The following is a 24153-nucleotide window of genomic DNA, read 5'->3' on the forward strand; positions in this document are numbered from 1 at the left end:
TCTGTGAAATCATCTCACAGAGTTACAGCTTTCCCCTCAAGAAGCCTTTCGCTAAGACAGTTCTTGTGGAATTGGCAAAGTGATATTTGGAAGCCCATAGAGGGCTACGGTGAAAAAGGAAATATCCTCAGATGAAATCTGGAAAGAAGCTTTCTGAGAAACTGCTTACTGTTCTGTGAATTCATCTCACAGAGTTACATGTGTATTTCGTGGATCTCTTTGCTAGCCTTATTTCTGTGGAATCTGAGAACAGATATTTCGCATCCCTTTGAAGACTATAGGGACAAAGGAAATATCCTCCGATAACAAAGAGAAAGAAGCTTTCTGAGAAACTTCTTTGTGTTCTGTGAAATCATCTCACAGAGTTACAGCTTTCCCCTCAAGAAGCCTTTCGCTAAGACAGTTCTTGTGGAATTGGCAAAGTGATATTTGGAAACCCATAGAGGGCTATGGTGAAAAAGGAAATATCCTCAGATGAAATCTGGAAAGAAGCTTTCTGAGAAACTGCTTAGTGTTCTGTTAATTCATCTCACAGAGTTACATCTGTATTTCGTGGATCTCTTTGCTAGCCTTATTTCTGTGGAATCTGAGAAGAGATATTTCGGATCCCTTTGAAGACAATAGGGCCAAAGGAAATATCCTCCGATAACAAAGAGAAAGAAGCTTTCTGAGAATCTTCTTTGTGTTCTGTGAAATCATCTCACAGAGTTACAGCTTTCCCCTCAAGAAGCCTTTCGCTAAGACAGTTCTTGTGGAATTGGCAAAGTGATATTTGGAAGCCCATAGAGGGCTATGGTGAAAAAGGAAATATCCTCAGATGAAATCTGGAAAGAAGCTTTCTGAGAAACTGCTTAGTGTTCTGTTAATTCATCTCACAGAGGTACATCTGTATTTCGTGGATCTCTTTGCTAGCCTTATTTCTGCGGAATCTGAGAACAGATATTTCGGATCCCTTTGAAGACTATAGGGCCAAAGGAAATATCCTCCGATAACAAAGAGAAAGAAGCTTTCTGAGAAACTTCTTTGTGTTCTGTGAAATCATCTCACAGAGTTACAGCTTTCCCCTCAAGAAGCTTTTCGCTAAGACAGTTCTTGTGGAATTGGCAAAGTGATATTTGGAAGCCCATAGAGGGCTATGGTGAAAAAGGAAATATCCTCAGATGAAATCTGGAAAGAAGCTTTCTGAGAAACTGCTTAGTGTTCTGTTAATTCATCTCACAGAGTTACATCTGTATTTCGTGGATCTCTTTTCTAGCCTTATTTCTGTGGAATCTGAGAACAGATATTTCGGATCCCTTTGAAGACTATAGGGTCAAAGGAAATATCCTCCGATAATAAAGAGAAAGAAGCTTTCTGAGAAACTTCTTTGTTTCTGTGAAATCATCTCACAGAATTACAGCTTTCCCCTCAAGAAGCCTTTCGCTAAGACACTTCTTGTGGAATTGGCAAAGTGATATTTGGAAGCCCTTTGAGGGCTATGGTGAAAAAGGAAATATCCTCAGATGAAATCTGGAAAGAAGCTTTCTGAGAAACTGTTTAGTGTTCAGTTAATTCATCTCACAGAGTTACATCTGTATTTCGTGGATCTCTTTGCTAGCCTTATTACTGTGGAATCTGAGAACAGATATTTCGGATCCCTTTGAAGACTATAGGGCCAAAGGAAATATCCTCCGATAACAAAGAGAAAGAAGCTTTCTGAGAAACTTCTTTGTGTTCTGTGAAATCATCTCACAGAGTTACAGCTTTCCCCTCAAGAAGCCTTTCGCTAAGACAGTTCTTGTGGAATTGGCAAAGTGATATTTGGAAGCCCTTAGAGGGCTATGGTGAAAAAGGAAATATCCTCAGATGAAATCTGGAAAGAAGCTTTCTGAGAAACTGCTTAGTGTTCTGTTAATTCATCTCACAGAGTTACATCTGTATTTCATGGATCTCTTTGCTAGCCTTATTTCTGTGGAATCTGAGAACAGATATTTCGGATCCCTTTGAAGACTATAGGGCCAAAGGAAATATCCTCCGATAACAAAGAGAAAGAAGCTTTCTGAGAAACTTCTTTGTGTTCTGTGAAATCATCTCACAGAGTTACAGCTTTCCCCTCAAGAAGCCTTTCGCTAAGACAGTTCTTGTGGATTTGGCAAAGTGATATTTGGAAGCCCATAGAGGGCTATGGTGAAAAAGGAAATATCCTCAGATGAAATCTGGAAAGAAGCTTTCTGAGAAACTGCTCTGTGATGTGTGACTTCCACTCACAGAGTTACATGTGTATGTCGTGCATCTCTTTGCTAGCCTTATTTCTGTGGAATCTGAGAACAGATATTTCGGATCCCTTTGAAGACTATAGGGCCAAAGGAAATATCCTCCGATAACAAAGAGAAAGAAGCTTTCTGAGAAACTTCTTTGTGTTCTGTGAAATCATCTCACAGAGTTACAGCTTTCCCCTCAAGAAGCCTTTCGCTAAGACATTTCTTGTGGAATTGGCAAAGTGATATTTGGAAGCCCATTGAGGGCTATGGTGAAAAAGGAAATATCCTCAGATGAAATCTGGAAAGAAGCTTTCTGAGAAACTGCTTAGTGTTCTGTGAATTCATCTCACAGAGTTACATCTGTATTTCGTGGATCTCTTTGCTAGCCTTATTTCTGTGGAATCTGAGAACAGATATTTCGGATCCCTTTGAAGACTATTGGGCCAAAGGAAATATCCTCCGATAACAAAGAGAAAGAAGCTTTCTGAGAAACTTCTTTGTGTTCTGTGAAATCATCTCACAGAGTTACAGCTTTCCCCTCAAGAAGCCTTTCGCTAAGACAGTTCTTGTGGAATTGGCAAAGAGATATATGGAAGCCCATAGTGGGCTATGGTGAAAAAGGAAATATCCTCAGATGAAATCTGGAAAGAAGCTTTCTGAGAAACTGCTTAGTGTTCTTTTAATTCATCTCACAGAGTTACATGTGTATTTCGTGGATCTCTTTGCTAGCCTTATTTCTGTGGAATCTGAGAACAGATATTTCGGATCCCCCTTAGAGTATACGGCCAAAGGAAATATCCTCCGATAACAAAGAGAAAGAAGCTTTCTGAGAAACTTCTTTGTGTTCTGTGAAATCATCTCATAGAGTTACAGGTTTCCCCTCAAGAAGCCTTTCGCTAAGACAGTTCTTGTGGAATTGGGAAAGTGATATTTGGAAGCCCATAGAGGGCTATGGTGAAAAAGGAAATATCCTCAGATGAAATCTGGAAAGAAGCTTTCTGAGAAACTGCTTAGTGTTCTGTTAATTCATCTCACAGAGTTACATCTGTGTTTCGTGGATCTCTTTGCTAGCCTTATTTCTGTGGAATCTGAGAACAGATATTTCGGATCCCTTTGAAGACTATAGGGCCAAAGGAAATATCCTGCGATAACAAAGAGAAAGAAGCTTTCTGAGAAACTTCTTTGTGTTCTGTGAAATCATCTCACAGAGTTACAGCTTTCCCCTCTAGAAGCCTTTCGCTAAGACAGTTCTTGTGGAATTGGCAAAGTGATATTTGGAAGCCCATAGAGGGCTATGGTGAAAAAGGAAATATCCTCAGATGAAATCTGGAAAGAAGCTTTCTGAGAAACTGCTCTGTGATGTGTGACTTTCACTCACAGAGTTACATCTGTATGTCGTGGATCTCTTTGCTAGCCTTATTTCTGTGGAATCTGAGAACAGATATTTCGGATCCCTTTGAAGACTATAGGGCCAAAGGAAATATCCTCCGATAACAAAGAAAAAGAAGCTTTCAGAGAAATTTCTTTGTGTTCTGTGAAATCATCTCATAGAGTTACAGCTTTCCCCTCAAGAAGCCTTTCGCTAAGACAGTTCTTGTGGAATTGGCAAAGTGATATTTGGAAGCCCATAGAGGGCTATGGTGAAAAAGGAAATATCCTCAGATGAAATCTGGAAAGAAGCTTTCTGAGAACCTGCTTAGTGTTCTGTTAATTCATCTCACAGAGCTACATCTGTATTTCGTGGAACTCTTTGCTAGCCTTATTTCTGTGGAATCTGAGAACAGATATTTCAGATCCCATTGAAGACTATAGGGCCAAAGGAAATATCCTCCGATAACAAAGAGAAAGAAGCTTTCTGAGAAACTTCTTTGTGTTCTGTGAAATCATCTCACAGATTTACAGCTTTCCCCTCAAGAAGCCTTTCGCTAAGACAGTTCTTGTGGAATTGGGAAAGTGATATTTGGAAGCCCATATAGTGCTATGGTGAAAAAGGAAATATCCTCAGATGAAATCTTGAAAGAAGCTTTCTGAGAAACTGCTTAGTGTTCTGTGAATTCATCTCACAGAGTTACATCTGTATTTCGTGGATCTCTTTGCTAGCCTTATTTCTGTGGAATCTGAGAACAGATATTTCGGATTCCTTTGAAGACTATTGGGCCAAAGGAAATATCCTCCGATAACAAAGAGAAAGAAGCTTTCTGAGAAACTGCTTTGTGTTCTGTGAAATCATCTCACAGAGTTACAGCTTTCCCCTCAAGAAGCCTTTCGCTAACACAGTTCTTGTGCAATTGGCAAAGAGATATTTGGAAGCCCATAGAGGGCTATGGTGAAAAAGGAAATATCCTCAGATGAAATCTTGAAAGAAGCTTTCTGAGAAACTGCTTAGTGTTCTGTGAATTCATCTCACAGAGTTACATCTGTATTTCGTGGATCTCTTTGCTAGCCTTATTTCTGTGGAATCTGAGAACAGATATTTCGGATTCCTTTGAAGACTATTGGACCAAAGGAAATATCCTCCGATAACAAAGAGAAAGAAGCTTTCTGAGAAACTGCTTTGTGTTCTGTGAAATCATCTCACAGAGTTACAGCTTTCCCCTCAAGAAGCCTTTCGCTAACACAGTTCTTGTGCAATTGGCAAAGAGATATTTGGAAGCCCATAGAGGGCTATGGTGAAAAAGGAAATATCCTCAGATGAAATCTGGAAAGAAGCTTTCTGAGAAACTGCTGAGTGTTCTGTTAATTCATCTCACAGAGTTACATGTGTATTTCGTGGATCTCTTTGCTAGCCATATTTCTGTGGAATCTGAGAACAGATATTTCGGATCCCTTTGAAGACTATAGGGCCAAAGGAAATATCCTCCGATAACAAAGAGAAAGAAGCTTTCTGAGAAACTTCTTTGTGTTCTGTGAAATCATCTCACAGAGTTACAGCTTTCCCCTCAAGAAGCCTTTCGCTAAGACAGTTCTTGTGGAATTGGCAAAGAGATATATGGAAGCCCATAGTGGGCTATGGTGAAAAAGGAAATATCCTCAGATGAAATCTGGAAAGAAGCTTTCTGAGAAACTGCTTAGTGTTCTGTTAATTCATCTCACAGAGTTACATGTGTATTTCGTGGATCTCTTTGCTAGCCTTATTTCTGTGGAATCTGAGAACAGATATTTCGGATCCCCCTTAGAGTATACGGCCAAAGGAAATATCCTCCGATAACAAAGAGAAAGAAGCTTTCTGAGAAACTTCTTTGTGTTCTGTGAAATCATCTCATAGAGTTACAGGTTTCCCCTCAAGAAGCCTTTCGCTAAGACAGTTCTTGTGGAATTGGGAAAGTGATATTTGGAAGCCCATAGAGGGCTATGGTGAAAAAGGAAATATCCTCAGATGAAATCTGGAAAGAAGCTTTCTGAGAAACTGCTTAGTGTTCTGTTAATTCATCTCACAGAGTTACATCTGTGTTTCGTGGATCTCTTTGCTAGCCTTATTTCTGTGGAATCTGAGAACAGATATTTCGGATCCCTTTGAAGACTATAGGGCCAAAGGAAATATCCTGCGATAACAAAGAGAAAGAAGCTTTCTGAGAAACTTCTTTGTGTTCTGTGAAATCATCTCACAGAGTTACAGCTTTCCCCTCTAGAAGCCTTTCGCTAAGACAGTTCTTGTGGAATTGGCAAAGTGATATTTGGAAGCCCATAGAGGGCTATGGTGAAAAAGGAAATATCCTTAGATGAAATCTGGAAAGAAGCTTTCTGAGAAACTGCTCTGTGATGTGTGACTTTCACTCACAGAGTTACATCTGTATGTCGTGGATCTCTTTGCTAGCCTTATTTCTGTGGAATCTGAGAACAGATATTTCGGATCCCTTTGAAGACTATAGGGCCAAAGGAAATATCCTCCGATAACAAAGAAAAAGAAGCTTTCAGAGAAATTTCTTTGTGTTCTGTGAAATCATCTCATAGAGTTACAGCTTTCCCCTCAAGAAGCCTTTCGCTAAGACAGTTCTTGTGGAATTGGCAAAGTGATATTTGGAAGCCCATAGAGGGCTATGGTGAAAAAGGAAATATCCTCAGATGAAATCTGGAAAGAAGCTTTCTGAGAAACTGCTTAGTGTTCTGTTAATTCATCTCACAGAGCTACATCTGTATTTCGTGGAACTCTTTGCTAGCCTTATTTCTGTGGAATCTGAGAACAGATATTTCAGATCCCATTGAAGACTACAGGGCCAAAGGAAATATCCTCCGATAACAAAGAGAAAGAAGCTTTCTGAGAAACTTCTTTGTGTTCTGTGAAATCATCTCACAGATTTACAGCTTTCCCCTCAAGAAGCCTTTCGCTAAGACAGTTCTTGTGGAATTGGGAAAGTGATATTTGGAAGCCCATATAGTGCTATGGTGAAAAAGGAAATATCCTCAGATGAAATCTTGAAAGAAGCTTTCTGAGAAACTGCTTAGTGTTCTGTGAATTCATCTCACAGAGTTACATCTGTATTTCGTGGATCTCTTTGCTAGCCTTATTTCTGTGGAATCTGAGAACAGATATTTCGGATTCCTTTGAAGACTATTGGGCCAAAGGAAATATCCTCCGATAACAAAGAGAAAGAAGCTTTCTGAGAAACTGCTTTGTGTTCTGTGAAATCATCTCACAGAGTTACAGCTTTCCCCTCAAGAAGCCTTTCGCTAACACAGTTCTTGTGCAATTGGCAAAGAGATATTTGGAAGCCCATAGAGGGCTATGGTGAAAAAGGAAATATCCTCAGATGAAATCTGGAAAGAAGCTTTCTGAGAAACTGCTGAGTGTTCTGTTAATTCATCTCACAGAGTTACATGTGTATTTCGTGGATCTCTTTGCTAGCCATATTTCTGTGGAATCTGAGAACAGATATTTCGGATCCCTTTGAAGACTATAGGGCCAAAGGAAATATCCTCCGATAACAAAGAGAAAGAAGCTTTCTGAGAAACTTCTTTGTGTTCTGTGAAATCATCTCACAGAGTTACAGCTTTCCTCTCAAGAAGCCTTTCGCTAAGACAGTGCTTGTGGAATTGGCAAAGTGATATTTGGAAGCCCATAGAGGGCTATGGTGAAAAAGGAAATATCCTCAGATGAAATCTGGAAAGAAGCTTTCTGAGAAACTGCTTAGTGTTCTGTGAATTCATCTCACAGAGTTACATGTGTATTTCGTGGATCTCTTTGCTAGCCTTATTTCTGTGGAATCTGAGAACAGATATTTCGGATCCCTTTGAAGACTATAGGGCCAAAGGAAATATCCTCCGATAACAAAGAGAAGGAAGCTTTCTGAGAAACTTCTTTGTGTTCTGTGAAATCATCTCACAGAATTACAGCTTTCCCCTCAAGAAGCCTTTCGCTAAGACACTTCTTGTGGAATTGGCAAAGTAATATTTGGAAGCCCTTTGAGGGCTATGTTGAAAAACGAAATATCCTCAGATGAAATCTGGAAAGAAGCCTTCTGAGAAACTGCTTAGTGTTCTGTTAATTCATCTCACAGAGTTACATGTGCATTTCGTGGATCTCTTTGCTAGCCTTATTTCTGTGGAATCTGAGAACAGATATTTCGGATCCCTTTGAAGACTATAGGGCCAAAGGAAATATCCTCCGATAACAAAGAAAAAGAAGCTTTCAGAGAAATTTCTTTGTGTTCTGTGAAATCATCCCACAGAGTTACAGCTTTCCCCTCAAGAAGCCTTTCGCTAAGACAGTTCTTGTGGAATTGGCAAAGTGATATTTGGAAGCCCATAGAGGGCTATGGTGAAAAAGGAAATATCTTCAGATGAAATCTGGAAAGAAGCTTTCTGAGAAACTGCTCTGTGAAATGTGACTTCCACTCAAAGAGTTACATCTGTATTTCATGGATCTCTTTGCTAGCCTTATTTCTGTGGAATTTGAGTACAGATATTTCTGATCCCTTTGAAGACAATAGGGCCAAAGGAAATATCCTCCGATAACAAAGAGAAAGAAGCTTTCTTTGAAACTTCTTTGTGTTCTGTGAAATCATCTCACAGAATTTCAGCTTTCCCCTCAAGAAGCCTTTCGCTAAGACAGTTCTTGTGGAATTGGCAAAGTGATATTTGGAAGCCCATAGAGGGCTATGGTGAAAAAGGAAATATCCTCAGATGAAATCTGGAAAGAAGCTTTCTGAGAAACTGCTTAGTGTTCTGTTAATTCATCTCACAGAGTTACATCTGTATTTCGTGGATCTCTTTGCTAGCCTTATTTCTGTGGAATCTGAGAACAGATATTTCGGATCCCTTTGAAGGCTATAGGGCCAAAGGAAATATCCTCCGATAACAAAGAGAAAGAAGCTTTCTGAGAAAGTTCTTTGTGTTCTGTGAAATCCTCTCACAGAGTTACAGCTTTCCCCTCAAGAAGCCTTTCGCTAAGACAGTTCTTGTGGAATTGGCAAAGTGATATTTGGAAGCCCATAGAGGGCTATGGTGAAAAAGGAAATATCCTCAGATGAAATCTGGAAAGAAGCTTTCTGAGAAACTGCTTAGTGTTCTGTGAATTCATCTCACAGAGTTACATCTGTATTTCGTGGATCTCTTTGCTAGCCTTATTTCTGTGGAATCTGAGAACAGATATTTCGGATCCCTTTGAAGACTATAGGACCAAAGGAAATATCCTCCGATAACAAAGAGAAAGAAGCTTTCTGAGAAACTTCTTTGTGTTCTGTGAAATCATCTCACAGAGTTACAGCTTTGTCCTCAAGAAGCCTTTCGCTAAGACAGTTCTTGTGGAATTGGCAAAGTGATATTTGAAGCCCATAGAGGGCTAAGGTGAAAAAGGAAATATCCTCAGATGAAATCTGGAAAGAAGCTTTCTGAGAAACTGCTTAGTGTTCTGTTAATTCATCTCACAGAGTTACATCTGTATTTCGTGGATCACTTTGCTAGCCTTATTTCTGTGGAATCTGAGAACAGATATTTCGGATCCCTTTGAAGACTATAGGGCCAAAGGAAATATCCTCCGATAACAAAGAGAAAGAAGCTTTCTGAGAAACTTCTTTGTGTTCTGTGAAATCATCTCACAGAGATAGAGCTTTGCACTCAAGAAGCCTTTCGCTATGACAGTTCTTGTGGAATTGTCAAAGTGATATTTGGAAGCCCATAGAGGGCTGCGGTGAAAAAGGAAATATCCTCAGATGAAATCTGGAAAGAAGCTTTCTGAGAAACTGCTCTGAGATGTGTGACTTCCACTCACAGAGTTACATCTGTATTTCACGGATCTCTTTGCTAGCCTTATTTCTGTGGAATCTGAGAACAGATATTTCGGATCCCTTTGAAGACTATAGGGCCAAAGGAAATATCCTCCGATAACAAAGAGAAAGAAGCTTTCTGAGAAAGTTCTTTGTGTTCTGTGAAATCATCTCACAGAGTTACAGCTTTCCCCTCAAGAAGCCTTTCGCTAAGACAGTTCTTGTGGAATAGGCAAAGTGATATTTGGAAGCCCATAGAGGGCTGTGGTGAAAAAGGAAATATCCTCAGATGAAATCTGGAAAGAAGCTTTCTGAGAAACTGCATAGTGTTCTGTGAATTCATCTCACAGAGTTACATCTGTATTTCGTGGATCTCTTTGCTAGCCTTATTTCTGTGGAATCTGAGAACAGATATTTCGGATCCCTTTGAAGACTATAGGGCCAAAGGAAATATCCTCCGATAACAAAGAGAAAGAAGCTTTCTGAGAAAGTTCTTTGTGTTCTGTGAAATCATCTCGCAGAGTTACAGCTTTCCCCTCAAGAAGCCTTTCGCTAAGACAGTTCTTGTGGAATTGGCAAAGTGATATTTGGAAGCCCATAGAGGGCTATGGTGAAAAAGGAAATGTCCTCAGATGAAATCTGGAAAGAAGCTTTCTGAGAAACTGCTTAGTGTTCTGTTAATTCATCTCACAGAGTTACATGTGTATTTTGTGGATCTCTTTGCTAGCCTTATTTCTGTGGAATCTGAGAACAGATATTTCGGATCCCTTAGAAGACTATAGGGCCAAAAGAAATATCCTCCGATAACAAAGAGAAAGAAGCTTTCTGAGAAACTTCTTTGTGTTCTGTGAAATCATCTCACAGAGTTACAGCTTTCCCCTCAAGAAGCCTTCCGCTAAGACAGTTCTTGTGGGATTGGCAAAGTGATATTTGGAAGCCCATAGAGGGCTATGGTGAAAAAGGAAATATCCTCAGATGAAATCTGGAAAGAAGCTTTCTGAGAAACTGCTTAGTGTTCTGTTAATTCATCTCACAGAGTTACATCTGTATTTCGTGGATCTCTTTGCTAGCCTTATTTCTGTGGAATCTGAGAACAGATATTTCGGATCCCTTTGAAGACTATAGGGCCAAAGGAAATATCCTCCGTAACAAAGAGAAAGAAGCTTTCTGGAAAATTTTTTGTGTTCCGTGAAATCATCTCACAGAGTTACAGCTTTCCCCTCAAGAAGCCCTTCGCTAAGACAGTTCTTGTGGAATTGGCAAAGTGATATTTGGAAGCCCATAGAGGGCTATGGTGAAAAAGGAAATATCCTCAGATGAAATCTGGAAAGAAGCTTTCTGAGAAACTGCTTAGTGTTCTGTTAATTCATCTCACAGAGTTACATCTGTATTTCCTGGATCTCTTTGCTAGCCTTATTTCTGTGGAATCCGAGAACAGATATTTCGGATCCCTTTGAAGACTATAGGGCCAAAGGAAATATCCTCCGTAACAAAGAGAAAGAAGCTTTCTGGAAAATTCTTTGTGTTCCGTGAAATCATCTCACAGAGTTACAGCTTTCCCCTCAAGAAGCCTTTCGCGAAGACAGTTCTTGTGGAATTGGCAAAGTGATATCTGGAAGCCCATAGAGGGCTATGGTGAAAAAGGAAATATCCTCAGATGAAATCTGGAAAGAAGCTTTCTGAGAAACTGCTTAGTGTTCTGTTAATTCATCTCACAGAGTTACATCTGTATTTCGTGGATCTCTTTGCTAGCCTTATTTCTGTGGAATCTGAGAACAGATATTTCGGATCCCTTTGAAGACTAAAGGGCCAAAGGAAATATCCTCCGATAACACAGAGAAACAAGCTTTCTGAGAAACTTATTTGTGTTCTGTGAAATCATCTCACAGAGTTACAGCTTTCCCCTCAAGAAGCCTTTCGCTAAGACAGTTCTTGTGGAATTGGCAAAGTGATATTTGGAAGCCCATAGAGGGCTACGGTGAAAAAGGAAATATCCTCAGATGAAATCTGGAAAGAAGCTTTCTGAGAAACTGCTTACTGTTCTGTGAATTCATCTCACAGAGTTACATGTGTATTTCGTGGATCTCTTTGCTAGCCTTATTTCTGTGGAATCTGAGAACAGATATTTCGCATCCCTTTGAAGACTATAGGGACAAAGGAAATATCCTCCGATAACAAAGAGAAAGAAGCTTTCTGAGAAACTTCTTTGTGTTCTGTGAAATCATCTCACAGAGTTACAGCTTTCCCCTCAAGAAGCCTTTCGCTAAGACAGTTCTTGTGGAATTGGCAAAGTGATATTTGGAAGCCCATAGAGGGCTATGGTGAAAAAGGAAATATCCTCAGATGAAATCTGGAAAGAAGCTTTCTGAGAAACTGCTCTGTGATGTGTGACTTGCACTCACAGAGTTACATCTGTATTTCGTGGATCTCTTTGCTAGCCTTATTTCTGTGGAATCTGAGAACAGATATTTCGGATCCCTTTGAAGACTATAGGGCCAAAGGAAATATCCTGCGATAACAAAGAGAAAGAAGCTTTCTGAGAAACTTCTTTGTGTTCTGTGAAATCATCTCACAGAGTTACAGCTTTCCCCTCAGGAAGCCTTTCGCCAAGACAGTTCTTGTGGAATTGGCAAAGTGATATTTGGAAGTCCATCGAGGGCTATGGTGAAAAAGGAAATATCCTCAGATAAAATCTGGAAACAAGCTTTCTGAGAAACTGCTTAGTGTTCTGTTAATTCATCTCACAGCGTTACATCTGTATTTCGTGGATCTCTTTGCTAGCCTTATTTCTGTGGAATCTGAGAACAGATATTTCGGATCCCTTTGAAGACTATAGGGCCAAAGGAAATATCCTGCGATAACAAAGAGAAAGAAGCTTTCTGAGAAACTTCTTTGTGTTCTGTGAAATCATCTCACAGGGTTACAGCTTTCTCCTCAAGAAGCCTTTCGCTAAGACAGTTCTTGTGGAATTGGCAAAGTGATATTTGGAAGCCCATAGAGGCCTATGGTGAAAAAGGAAATATCCTCAGATGAAATCTGGAAAGAAGCTTTCAGAGAAAATGCTTAGTGTTCTGTTAATTCATCTCACAGAGTTACATCTGTATTTCGTGGATCTCTTTGCTAGCCTTATTTCTGTGGAATCTGAGAACAGATATTTCGGATCCCTTTGAAGACTATAGGGCCAAAGTAAATATCCTGCGATAACAAAGAGAAAGAAGCTTTCTGAGAAACTTCTTTGTGTTCTGTGAAATCATCTCACAGAGTTACAGCTTTCCCCTCAAGAAGCCTTTCGCTAAGACAGTTCTTGTGGAATTGGCAAAGTGATATTTGGAAGCCCATAGAGGGCTATGGTGAAAAAGGAAATATCCTCAGATGAAATCTGGAAAGAAGCTTTCTGAGAAACTGCTCTGTGAATTGTGACTTCCACTCACAGAGTTACATCTGTATTTCATGGATCTCTTTGCTAGCCTTATTTCTGTGGAATCTGAGTACAGATATTTCGGATCCCTTTGAAGACTATAGTGCCAAAGGAAATATACTTCGATAACAAAGAGAAAGAAGCTTTCTGAGAAACTTCTTTGTGTTCTGTGGAATCATCTCACAGAGTTACCGCTTTCCCCTCAAGAAGCCTTTCGCTAAGACAGTCCTTGTGGAATTGGCAAAGTGATATTTGGAAGCCCATAGAGGCCTATGGTGAAAAAGGAAATATCCTCAGATGAAATCTGGAAAGAAGCTTTCTGAGAAACTGCTTAGTGTTCTCTTAATTCATCTCACAGAGTTACATCTGTATTTCGTGGATCTCTTTGCTAGCCTTATTTCTGTGGAATCTGAGAACAGATATTTCGGATCCCTTTGAAGACTATAGGGCCAAAGGAAATATCCTGCGATAACAAAGAGAAAGAAGCTTTCTGAGAAACTTCTTTGTGTTCTGTGAAATCATCTCACAGAGTTACAGCTTTCCCCAAAAGAAGCCTTTCGCTAAGACAGTTCTTGTGGAATTGGCAAAGTGATATTTGGAAGCCCATAGAGGGCTATGGTGAAAAAGGAAATATCCTCAGATGAAATCTGGAAAGAAGCTTTCTGAGAGACTGCTTAGTGTTCTGTTAATTCATCTCACAGAGTTACATGTGTATTTCGTGGATCTCTTTGCTAGCCTTATTTCTGTGGAATCTGAGAACAGATATTTCGGATCCCTTTGAAGACTATAGGGCCAAAGGAAATATCCTCCGATAACTAAGAGAAAGAAGCTTTCTGAGAAACTTCTTTGTGTTCGGTGAAATCATCTCACAGAGTTACAGCTTTCCCCTCAAGAAGCCTTTCGCTAAGACAGTCCTTGTGGAATTGGCAAAGTGATATTTGGAAGCCCATAGAGGGCTATGGTGAAAAAGGAAATATCCTCAGATGAAATCTGGAAAGAAGCTTTCTGAGAAACTGCTCTGAGATGTGTGATTTCCACTCAGAGAGTTACACGTGTATTTCACGGATCTCTTTGCTAGCCTTATTTCTGTGGAATCTGAGAACAGATATTTCGGATCCCTTTGAAGACTATAGGGCCAAAGGAAATATCCTCCGATAACAAAGAGAAAGAAGCTTTCTGAGAAACTTCTTTGTGTTCTGTGAAATCATCTCATAGAGTTACAGCTTTCCCCTCAAGAAGCCTTTCGCTAAGACAGTTCTTGTGGAATTGGCAAAGTGATATTTGGAAGCCCATAGAGGGCTATGGTGAAAAAGGAAATATCCTCAGATGAAATCTGGAAAGAAGCTTTCTGAGAAACTGCTAAGTGTTCTGTTAATTCATCTCACAGAGTTACATCTGTATTTCGTGGATCTCTTTGCTAGCCTTATTTCTGTGGAATCTGAGAACAGATATTTCGGATCCCTTTGAAGACTATAGGGCCAAATGAAATATCCTGCGATAACAAAGAGAAAGAAGCTTTCTGAGAAACTTCTTTGTGTTCTGTGAAATCATCTCACAGAGTTACAGCTTTCCCCTCAAGAAGCCTTTCGCTAAGACAGTTCTTGTGGAATGGCAAAGTGATATTTGGAAGCCCATAGAGGGCTATGGTGAAAAAGGAAATATCCTCAGATGAAATCTGGAAAGAAGCTTTGTGAGAAACTGCTCTGTGATGTGTGACTTCCACTCAGAGAGTTACATCTGTATTTCACGGATCTCTGTGCTAGCCTTATTTCTGTGGAATCTGAGAACAGATATTTCGGATCCCTATGAAGACTATAGGGCCAAAGGAAATATCCTCGGATAACTAAGAGAAAGAAGCTTTCTGAGAAACATCTTTGTGTTCTGTGAAATCATCTCACAGAGTTACAGCTTTCCCCTCAAGAAGCCTTTCGCTAAGACAGTTCTTGTGGAATTGGCAAAGTGATATTTGGAAGCCCATAGAGGGCTATGGTGAAAAAGGAAATATCCTCAGATGAAATCTGGAAAGAAGCTTTCTGTGAAACTGCTCTGTGATGTGTGACTTGCACTCACAGAGTTACATCTGTATTTCGTGGATCTCTTTGCTAGCCTTATTTCTGTGGAATCTGAGAACAGATATTTCGGATCCCTTTGAAGACTATAGGGCCAAAGGAAATATCCTCCGATAACAAAGAGAAAGAAGCTTTCTGAGAGACTTCTTTGAGTTCTGTGAAATCATCTCACAGAGTTACAGCTTTCCCCTCAAGAAGCCTTTCGCCAAGACAGTTCTTGTGGAATTGGCAAAGTGATATTTGGAAGTCCATAGAGGGCTATGGTGAAAAAGGAAATATCCTCAGATGAAATCTGGAAAAAAGCATTCTGAGAAACTGCTTAGTGTTCTGTTAATTCATCTCACAGCGTTACATCTGTATTTCGTGGATCTCTTTGCTAGCCTTATTTCTGTGGAATCTGAGAACAGATATTTCGGATCCCTTTGAAGACTACAGGGCCAAAGGAAATATCCTGCGATAACAAAGAGAAAGAAGACTTCTGGGAAACTTCTTTGTGTTCTGTGAAATCATCTCACAGAGTTACAGCTTTCCCCTCAAGAAGCCTTTCGCTAAGACAGTTCTTGTCTAATTGGCAAAGTGATATTTGGAAGCCCACAGAGGGCTATGGTGAAAAAGGAAATATCCTCAGATGAAATCTGGAAAGAAGCTTTCTGAGAAACTGCTTAGTGTTCTGTTAATTCATCTCACAGAGTTACATCTGTATTTCGTGGATCTCTTTGCTAGCCTTATTTCTGTGGAATCTGAGAACAGATATTTCGGATCCCTTTGAAGACTGTAGGGCCAAAGTAAATATCCTGCGATAACAAAGAGAAAGAAGATTTCTGAGAAACTTCTTTGTGTTCTGTGAAATCATCCCACAGAGTTACAGCTTTCCCCTCAAGAAGCCTTTCACTAAGACAGTTCTTGTGGAATTGGCAAAGAGATATTTGGAAGCCCATAGAGGGCTATGGTGAAAAGGGAAATATCCTCAGATGAAATCTGGAAAGAAGCTTTCTGAGAAACAGCTCTGTGAATTGTGACTTCCACTCACAGAGTTACATCTGTATTTCATGGATCTCTTTGCTAGCCTTATTTCTGTGGAATCTGAGTACAGATATTTCGGACCCCTTTGAAGACTATAGGGCCAAAGGAATTATCCTCCGATAACAAAGAGAAAGAAGCTTTCTGAGAAACTTCTTTGTGTTCTGTGAAATCATCTCACAGAGTTACCGCTTTCACCTAAAGAAGCCTTTCGCTAAGACAGTACTTGTGGAATTGGCAAAGTGATATTTGGAAGCCCCTAGAGGCCTATGGTGAAAAAGGAAATATCCTCAGATGAAATCTGGAAAGAAGCTTTCTGAGAAACTGCTTAGTGTTCTGTTAATTCATCTCACAGAGTTACATCTGTATTTCGTGGATCTCTTTGCTAGCCTTATTTCTGTGGAATCTGAGAACAGATATTTCGGATCCCTTTGAAGACTATAGGGCCAAAGGAAATATCCACCGATAACAAAGAGAAAGAAGCTTTCTGAGAAACTTCTTTGTGTTCTGTGAAATCATCTCACAGAGTTACAGCTTTCCCCTCAAGAAGCCTTTCGCTAAGACAGTTCTTGTGGTATTGGCAAAGTGATATTTGGAAGCCCATAGAGGGCTATGGTGAAAAAGGAAATATCCTCAGATGAAATCTGGAAAGAAGCTTTCTGAGAGACTGCTTAGTGTTCTCTAAATTCATCTCACAGAGTTACATCTGTATTTCGTGGATCTCTTTGCTAGCCTTATTTCTGTGGAATCTGAGAAAAGATATTTCGGATCCCTTTGAAGACTATAGGGCCAAAGGAAATATCCTCCGATAACAAAGAGAAAGAAGCTTTCTGAGAAACTTCTTTGTGTTCTGTGAAATCATCTCACAGAGTTACAGCTTTCCCCTCAAGAAGCCTTTCGCTAAGACAGTTCTTGTGGAATTGGCAAAGTGATATTTGGAAGCCCATAGAGGGCTATGGTGAAAAAGGAAATATCCTCAGATGAAATCTGGAAAGAAGCTTTCTGAGAAACTGCTCTGTGAATTGTGACTTCCACTCACAGAGTTACATCTGTATTTCATGGATGTCTTTGCTAGCCTTATTTCTGTGGAATCTGAGTACAGATATTTCGGATCCCTTTGAAGACTATAGGGCCAAAGGAAATATCCTCCGATAACAAAGAGAAAGAAGCTTTCTGAGAAACTTCTTTGTGTTCTGTGAAATCATCTCACAGAGTTACCGCTTTCCCCTCAAGAAGCCTTTCGCTAAGACAGTACTTGTGGAATTGGCAAAGTGATATTTGGAAGCCCATAGAGGCCTATGGTGAAAAAGGAAATATCCTCAGATGAAATCTGGAAAGAAGCTTTCTGAGAAACTGCTTAGTGTTCTCTTAATTCATCTCACAGAGTTACATCTGTATTTCGTGGATCTCTTTGCTAGCCTTATTTCTGTGGAATCTGAGAACAGGTATTTCGGATCCCTTTGAAGACTATAGGGCCAAACGAAATATCCACCGATAACAAAGAGAAAGAAGCTTTCTGAGAAACTTCTTTGTGTTCTGTGAAATCATCTCACAGAGTTACAGCTTTCCCCTCAAGAAGCCTTTCGCTAAGACAGTTCTTGTGGAATTGGCAAAGTGATATTTGGAAGTCCATAGAGGGCTATGGTGAAAAAGGAAATATCAGATGAAATCTGGAAAGAAGCTTTCTGAGAAACTGCTTAGTGTTCTGTGAATTCATCTCACAGAGTTACATCTGTATTTCGTGGATCTCTTTGCTAGCCTTATTTCTGTGCAATCTGAGAACAGATATTTCGGATCCCTTTGAAGACTATAGGGCCAAAGTAAATATCCTGCGATAACAAAGAGAAAGAAGATTTCTGAGAAACTTCTTTGTGTTCTGTGAAATCATCTCACAGAGTTACAGCTTTCCCCTCAAGAAGCCTTTCGCTAAGACAGTTCTTGTGGAATTGGCAAAGTGATATTTGGAAGCCCATAGAGGCCTATGGTGAAAAAGGAAATATCCTCTGATGAAATCTGGAAAGAAGCTTTCTGAGAGACTGCTTAGTGTTCTCTTAATTCATCTCACAGAGTTACATCTGTATTTCGTGGATCTCTTTGCTAGCCTTATTTCTGTGGAATCTGAGAAAAGATATTTCGGATCCCTTTGAAGACTATAGGGCCAAAGGAAATATCCCCCGATAACAAAGAGAAAGAAGCTTTCAGAGAAACTTCTTTGTGTTCTGTGAAATCATCTCACAGAGTTACAGCTTTCCCCTCAAGAAGCCTTTCGCTAAGACAGTTCTTGTGGAATTGGCAAAGAGATATTTGGAAGTCCATAGAGGGCTATGGTGAAAAAGGAAATATCCTCAGATGAAATCTGGAAAGAAGCTTTCGGAGAAACTGCTTAGTGTTCTGTTAATTCATCTCACAGAGTTACATCTGTATTTCGTGGATCTCTTTGCTAGCCTTATTTCTGTGCAATCCGAGAACAGATATTTCGGATCCCTTTGAAGACTATAGGGCCAAAGTAAATATCCTGCGATAACAAAGAGAAAGAAGATTTCTGAGAAACTTCTTTGTGTTCTGTGAAATCATCTCACAGAGTTACAGATTTCCCCTCAAGAAGCCTTTCGCTAAGACAGTTCTTGTGGAATTGGCAAAGTGATATTTGGAAGCCCATAGAGGGCTATGGTGAAAAAGGAAATATCCTCAGATGAAATCTGGAAAGAAACTTTATGAGAAACTGCTCTGTGAATTGTGACTTCCAGTCACAGACTTACATCTGCATTTCGTGGATCTCTTTGCTAGCCTTATTTCTGTGGAATCTGAGTACAGATATTTCGGATCCCTTTGAAGACTATAGGGCCAAAGGAAATATCCTCCGATAACTAAGAGAAAGAAGCTTTCTGAGAAACTTCTTTGTGTTCTGTGAAATCATCTCACAGAGTTACCGCTTTCCCCTCAAGAAGCCTTTCGCTAAGACAGTACTTGTGGAATTGGCAAAGTGATATTTGGAAGCCCATAGAGGCCTATGGTGAAAAAGGAAATATCCTCAGATGAAATCTGTAAAGAAGCTTTCTGGGAGACTGCTTAGTGTTCTGTTAATTCATCTCACAGAGTTACATCTGTATTTCGTGGATCTCTTTGCTAGCCTTATTTCTGTGGAATCTGAGAACAGATATTTCGGATCCCTTTGAACACTATAGGGCCAAAGGAAATATCCTCCGATAACAAAGAGAAAGAAGCTTTCTGAGAAACTTCTTTGTGTTCGGTGAAATCATCTCACGGAGTTACAGCTTTCCCCCTCAAGAAGCCTTTCGCTAAGACAGTTCTTGTGGAATTGGCAAAGTGATATTTGGAAGCCCATAGAGGGCTATGGTGAAAAAGGAAATATCCTCAGATGAAATCTGGAAAGAAGCTTTCTGAGAAACTGCTAAGTGTTCTGTTAATTCATCTCACAGAGTTACATCTGTATTTCGTGGATCTCTTTGTTAGCCTTATTTCTGTGGAACCTGAGAACAGATATTTCGGATCCCTTTGAAGACTATAGGGCAAAGGAAATATCCTGCGATAACAAAGAGAAAGAAGCTTTCTGAGAAACTTCTTTGTGTTCTGTGAAATCATCTCACAGAGTTACAGCTTTCCCCTCAAGAAGCCTTTCGCTAAGACAGTTATTGTGGAATTGGCAAAGTGATATTTGGAAGCCCATAGAGGGCTATGGTGAAAAAGGAAATATCCTCAGATGAAATCTGGAAAGAAGCTTTCTGAGAAACTGCTCTGTGAATTGTGACTTCCACTCACAGAGTTACATCTGTATTTCATGGATCTCTTTGCTAGCCTTATTTCTGTGGAATCTGAGTACAGATATTTCGGATCCCTTTGAAGACTATAGGGCCAAAGGAAATATCCTCCGATAACAAAGAGAAAGAAGCTTTCTGAGAAACTTCTTTGTGTTCGGTGAAATCATCTCACAGAGTTACAGCTTTCCCCTCAAGAAGCCTTTCGCTAAGACAGTTATTGTGGAATTGGCAAAGTGATATTTGGAAGCCCATAGAGGGCTACGGTGAAAAAGGAAATATCCTCAGATGAAATCTGGAAAGAAGCTTTCTGAGTACTGCTCTGAGATGTGTGACTTCCACTCAGAGAGTTACATGTGTATTTCACGGATCTCTTTGCTAGCCTTATTTCTGTGGAATCTGAGAACAGATATTTCGGATCCCTTTGAAGAGTATAGGGCCAAAGGAAATATCCTCCGATAACAAAGAGAAAGAAGCTTTCTGAGAAACTTCTTTGTGTTCTGTGAAATCATCTCACAGAGTTACAGCTTTCCCCTCAAGAAGCCTTTCGCTAAGACAGTTCTTGTGGAATTGGCAAAGTGATATTTGGAAGCCCATAGAGGGCTATGGTGAAAAAGGAAATATCCTCAGATGAAATCTGGAAAGAAGCTTTCTGTGAAACTGCTCTGTGATGTGTGACTTGCACTCACAGAGTTACATCTGTATTTCGTGGATCTCTTTCCTAGCCTTATTTCTGTGGAATCTGAGAACAGATATTTCGGATCCCTTTGAAGACTATAGGGCCAAAGGAAATATCCTCCGATAACAAAGAGAAAGAAGCTTTCTGAGAAACTTCTTTGTGTTCTGTGAAATCATCTCACAGAGTTACAGCTTTCCCCTCAAGAGGCCTTTCGCCAAGACAGTTCTTGTGGAATTGGCAAAGTGATATTTGGAAGTCCATAGAGGGCTATGGTGAAAAAGGAAATATCCTCAGATGAAATCTGGAAAAAAGCTTTCTGAGAAACTGCTTAGTGTTCTGTTAATTCATCTCACAGCGTTACATCTGTATTTCGTGGATCTCTTTGCTAGCCTTATTTCTGTGGAATCTGAGAACAGATATTTCGGAGCCCTTTGAAGACTATAGGGCCAAAGTAAATATCCTGCGATAACAAAGAGAAAGAAGCTTTCTGAGAAACTTCTTTGTGTTCTGTGAAATCATCTCACAGAGTTACAGCTTTCCCCTCAAGAAGCCTTTCGCTAAGACAGTTCTTGTCTAATTGGCAAAGTGATATTTGGAAGCCCAAAGAGGGCTATGGTGAAAAAGGAAATATCCTCAGATGAAATCTGGAAAGAAGCTTTCTGAGAAACTGCTTAGTGTTCTGTTAATTCATCTCACAGAGTTACATCTGTATTTCGTGGATCTCTTTGCTAGCCTTATTTCTGTGGAATCTGAGAACAGATATTTCGGATCCCTTTGAAGACTATAGGGCCAAAGTAAATATCCTGCGATAACAAAGAGAAAGAAGATTTCTGAGAAACTTCTTTGTGTTCTGTGAAATCATCCCACAGAGTTACAGCTTTCCCCTCAAGAAGCCTTTCGCTAAGACAGTTCTTGTGGAATTGGCAAAGAGATATTTGGAAGCCCATAGAGGGCTATGGTGAAAAAGGAAATATCCTCAGATGAAATCTGGAAAGAAGCTTTCTGAGAAACAGCTCTGTGAATTGTGACTTCCACTCACAGAGTTACATCTGTATTTCATGGATCTCTTTGCTAGCCTTATTTCTGTGGAATCTGAGTACAGATATTTCGGACCCCTTTGAAGACTATAGGGCCAAAGGAAATATCCTCCGATAACAAAGAGAAAGAAGCTTTCTGAGAAACTTCTTTGTGTTCTGTGAAATCATCTCACAGAGTTACCGCTTTCACCTCAAGAAGCCTTTCGCTAAGACAGTACTTGTGGAATTGGCAAAGTGATATTTGGAAGCCCCTAGAGGCCTATGGTGAAAAAGGAAATATCCTCAGATGAAATCTGGAAAGAAGCTTTCTGAGAAACTGCTTAGTGTTCTCTTAATTCATCTCACAGAGTTACATGTGTATTTCGTGGATCTCTTTGCTAGCCTTATTTCTGTGGAATCTGAGAACAGATATTTCGGATCCCTTTTTTAGAATATAGGGCCAAAGGAAATATCCCCCGATAACAAAGAGAAAGAAGCTTTCTGAGAAACTTCTTTGTGTTCTGTGAAATCATCTCACAGAGTTACAGCTTTCCCCTCAAGAAGCCTTTCGCTAAGACAGTTCTTGTGGAATTGGCAAAGAGATATTTGGAAGTCCATATAGGGCTATGGTGAAAAAGGAAATATCCTCAGATGAAAACTGGAAAGAAGCTTTCTGAGAAACTGCTTAGTGTTCTGTTAATTCATCTCACAGAGTTACATGTGTATTTCGTGGATCTCTTTGCTAGCCTTATTTCTGTGCAATCTGAGAACAGATATTTCGGATCCCTTTGAAGACTATAGGGCCAAAGTAAATATCCTGCGATAACAAAGAGAAAGAAGATTTCTGAGAAACTTCTTTGTGTTCTGTGAAATCATCTCACAGAGTTACAGCTTTCCCCTCTAGAAGCCTTTCGCTAAGACAGTTCTTGTGGAATTGGCAAAGTGGTATTTGGAAGCCCATAGAGGGCTATGGTGAAAAAGGAAATATCCTCAGATGAAATCTGGAAAGAAGCTTTCAGAGAAACTGCTCTGTGAATTGTGACTTCCACTCACAGAGTTACATCGGTATTTCATGGATCTCTTTGCTAGCCTTATTTCTCTGGAATCTGAGTACAGATATTTCGGATCCCTTTGAAGACTATAGGGCCAAAGGAAATATCCTCCGATAACAAAGAGAAAGAAGCTTTCTGAGAAACTTCTTTGTGTTGTGTGAAATTATCTCAGAGAGTTACAGCTTTCCCCTCAAGAAGCCTTTCGCTAAGACAGTACTTGTGGAATTGGCAAAGTGATATTTGGAAGCCCATAGAGGGCTATGGTGAAAAAGGAAATATCTTCAGATGAAATCTGGAAAGAAGCTTTCTGAGAAACTGCTTAGTGTTCTCTTAATTCATCTCACAGAGTTACATCTGTATTTCGTGGATCTCTTTGCTAGGCTTATTTCTGTGGAATCTGAGAACAGATATTTCGGATCCCTTTGAAGACTATAGGGCCAAAGGAAATATCCTCCGATAACAAAGAGAAAGAAGCTTTCTGAGAAACTTCTTTGTGTTCGGTGAAATCATCTCACAGATTTACAGCTTTCCCCTCAAGAAGCCTTTCGCTAAGACATTTCTTGTGGAATTGGCAAAGTGATATTTGGAAGCCCCTACAGGGCTATGGTGAAAAAGGAAATATCCTCAGATGAAATCTGGAAAGAAGCTTTCTAAGAAACTGCTTAGTGTTCTGTTAATTCATCTCACAGAGTTACATCTGTATTTCGTGGATCTCTTTGCTAGCCTTATTTCTGTGGAATCTGAGAACAGATATTTCGGATCCCATTGAAGACTATAGGGCCAAAGGAAATATCCTAAGATAACAAAGAGAAAGAAGCTTTCTGAGAAACTTCTTTGTGTTCTGTGAAATCATCTCACAGAGTTACAGCTTTCCCCTCAAGAAGCCTTTCGCTAAGACAGTTCTTGTGGAATTGGCAAAGTGATATTTGGAAGCCCATAGAGGGCTATGGTGAAAAAGGAAATATCCTCAGATGAAATCTGGAAAGAAGCTTTCTGAGAAACTGCTTAGTGTTCTCTTAATTCATCTCACAGAGTTACATCTGTATTTCGTGGATCTCTTTGCTAGCCTTATTTCTGTGGAATCTGAGAACAGATATTTCGGATCCCTTTGAAGACTATAGGGCCAAAGGAAATATCCTCCGATAACAAAGAGAAAGAAGCTTTCTGAGAAACTTCTTTGTGTTCTGTGAAATCATCTCACAGAGTTACAGCTTTCCCCTCAAGAAGCCTTTCGCTAAGACAGTTCTTGTGGAATTGGCAAAGTGATATTTGGAAGCCCATAGAGGGCTATGGTGAAAAAGGAAATATCCTCAGATGAAATCTGGAAAGAAGCTTTGTGAGAAACTGCTCTGTGATGTGTGACTTCCACTCAGAGAGTTACATCTGTATTTCACGGATCTCTGTGCTAGCCTTATTTCTGTGGAATCTGAGAACAGATATTTCGGATCCCTATGAAGACTATAGGGCCAAAGGAAATATCCTCGGATAACTAAGAGAAAGAAGCTTTCTGAGAAACATCTTTGTGTTCTGTGAAATCATCTCACAGAGTTACAGCTTTCCCCTCAAGAAGCCTTTCGCTAAGACAGTTCTTGTGGAATTGGCAAAGTGATATTTGGAAGCCCATAGAGGGCTATGGTGAAAAAGGAAATATCCTCAGATGAAATCTGGAAAGAAGCTTTCT

The sequence above is a fragment of the Macaca fascicularis genome, chromosome 1, assembly GCF_037993035.2.
Source record: "Macaca fascicularis isolate 582-1 chromosome 1, T2T-MFA8v1.1".
NCBI classification, from domain to species: Eukaryota; Metazoa; Chordata; class Mammalia; order Primates; family Cercopithecidae; genus Macaca; species Macaca fascicularis.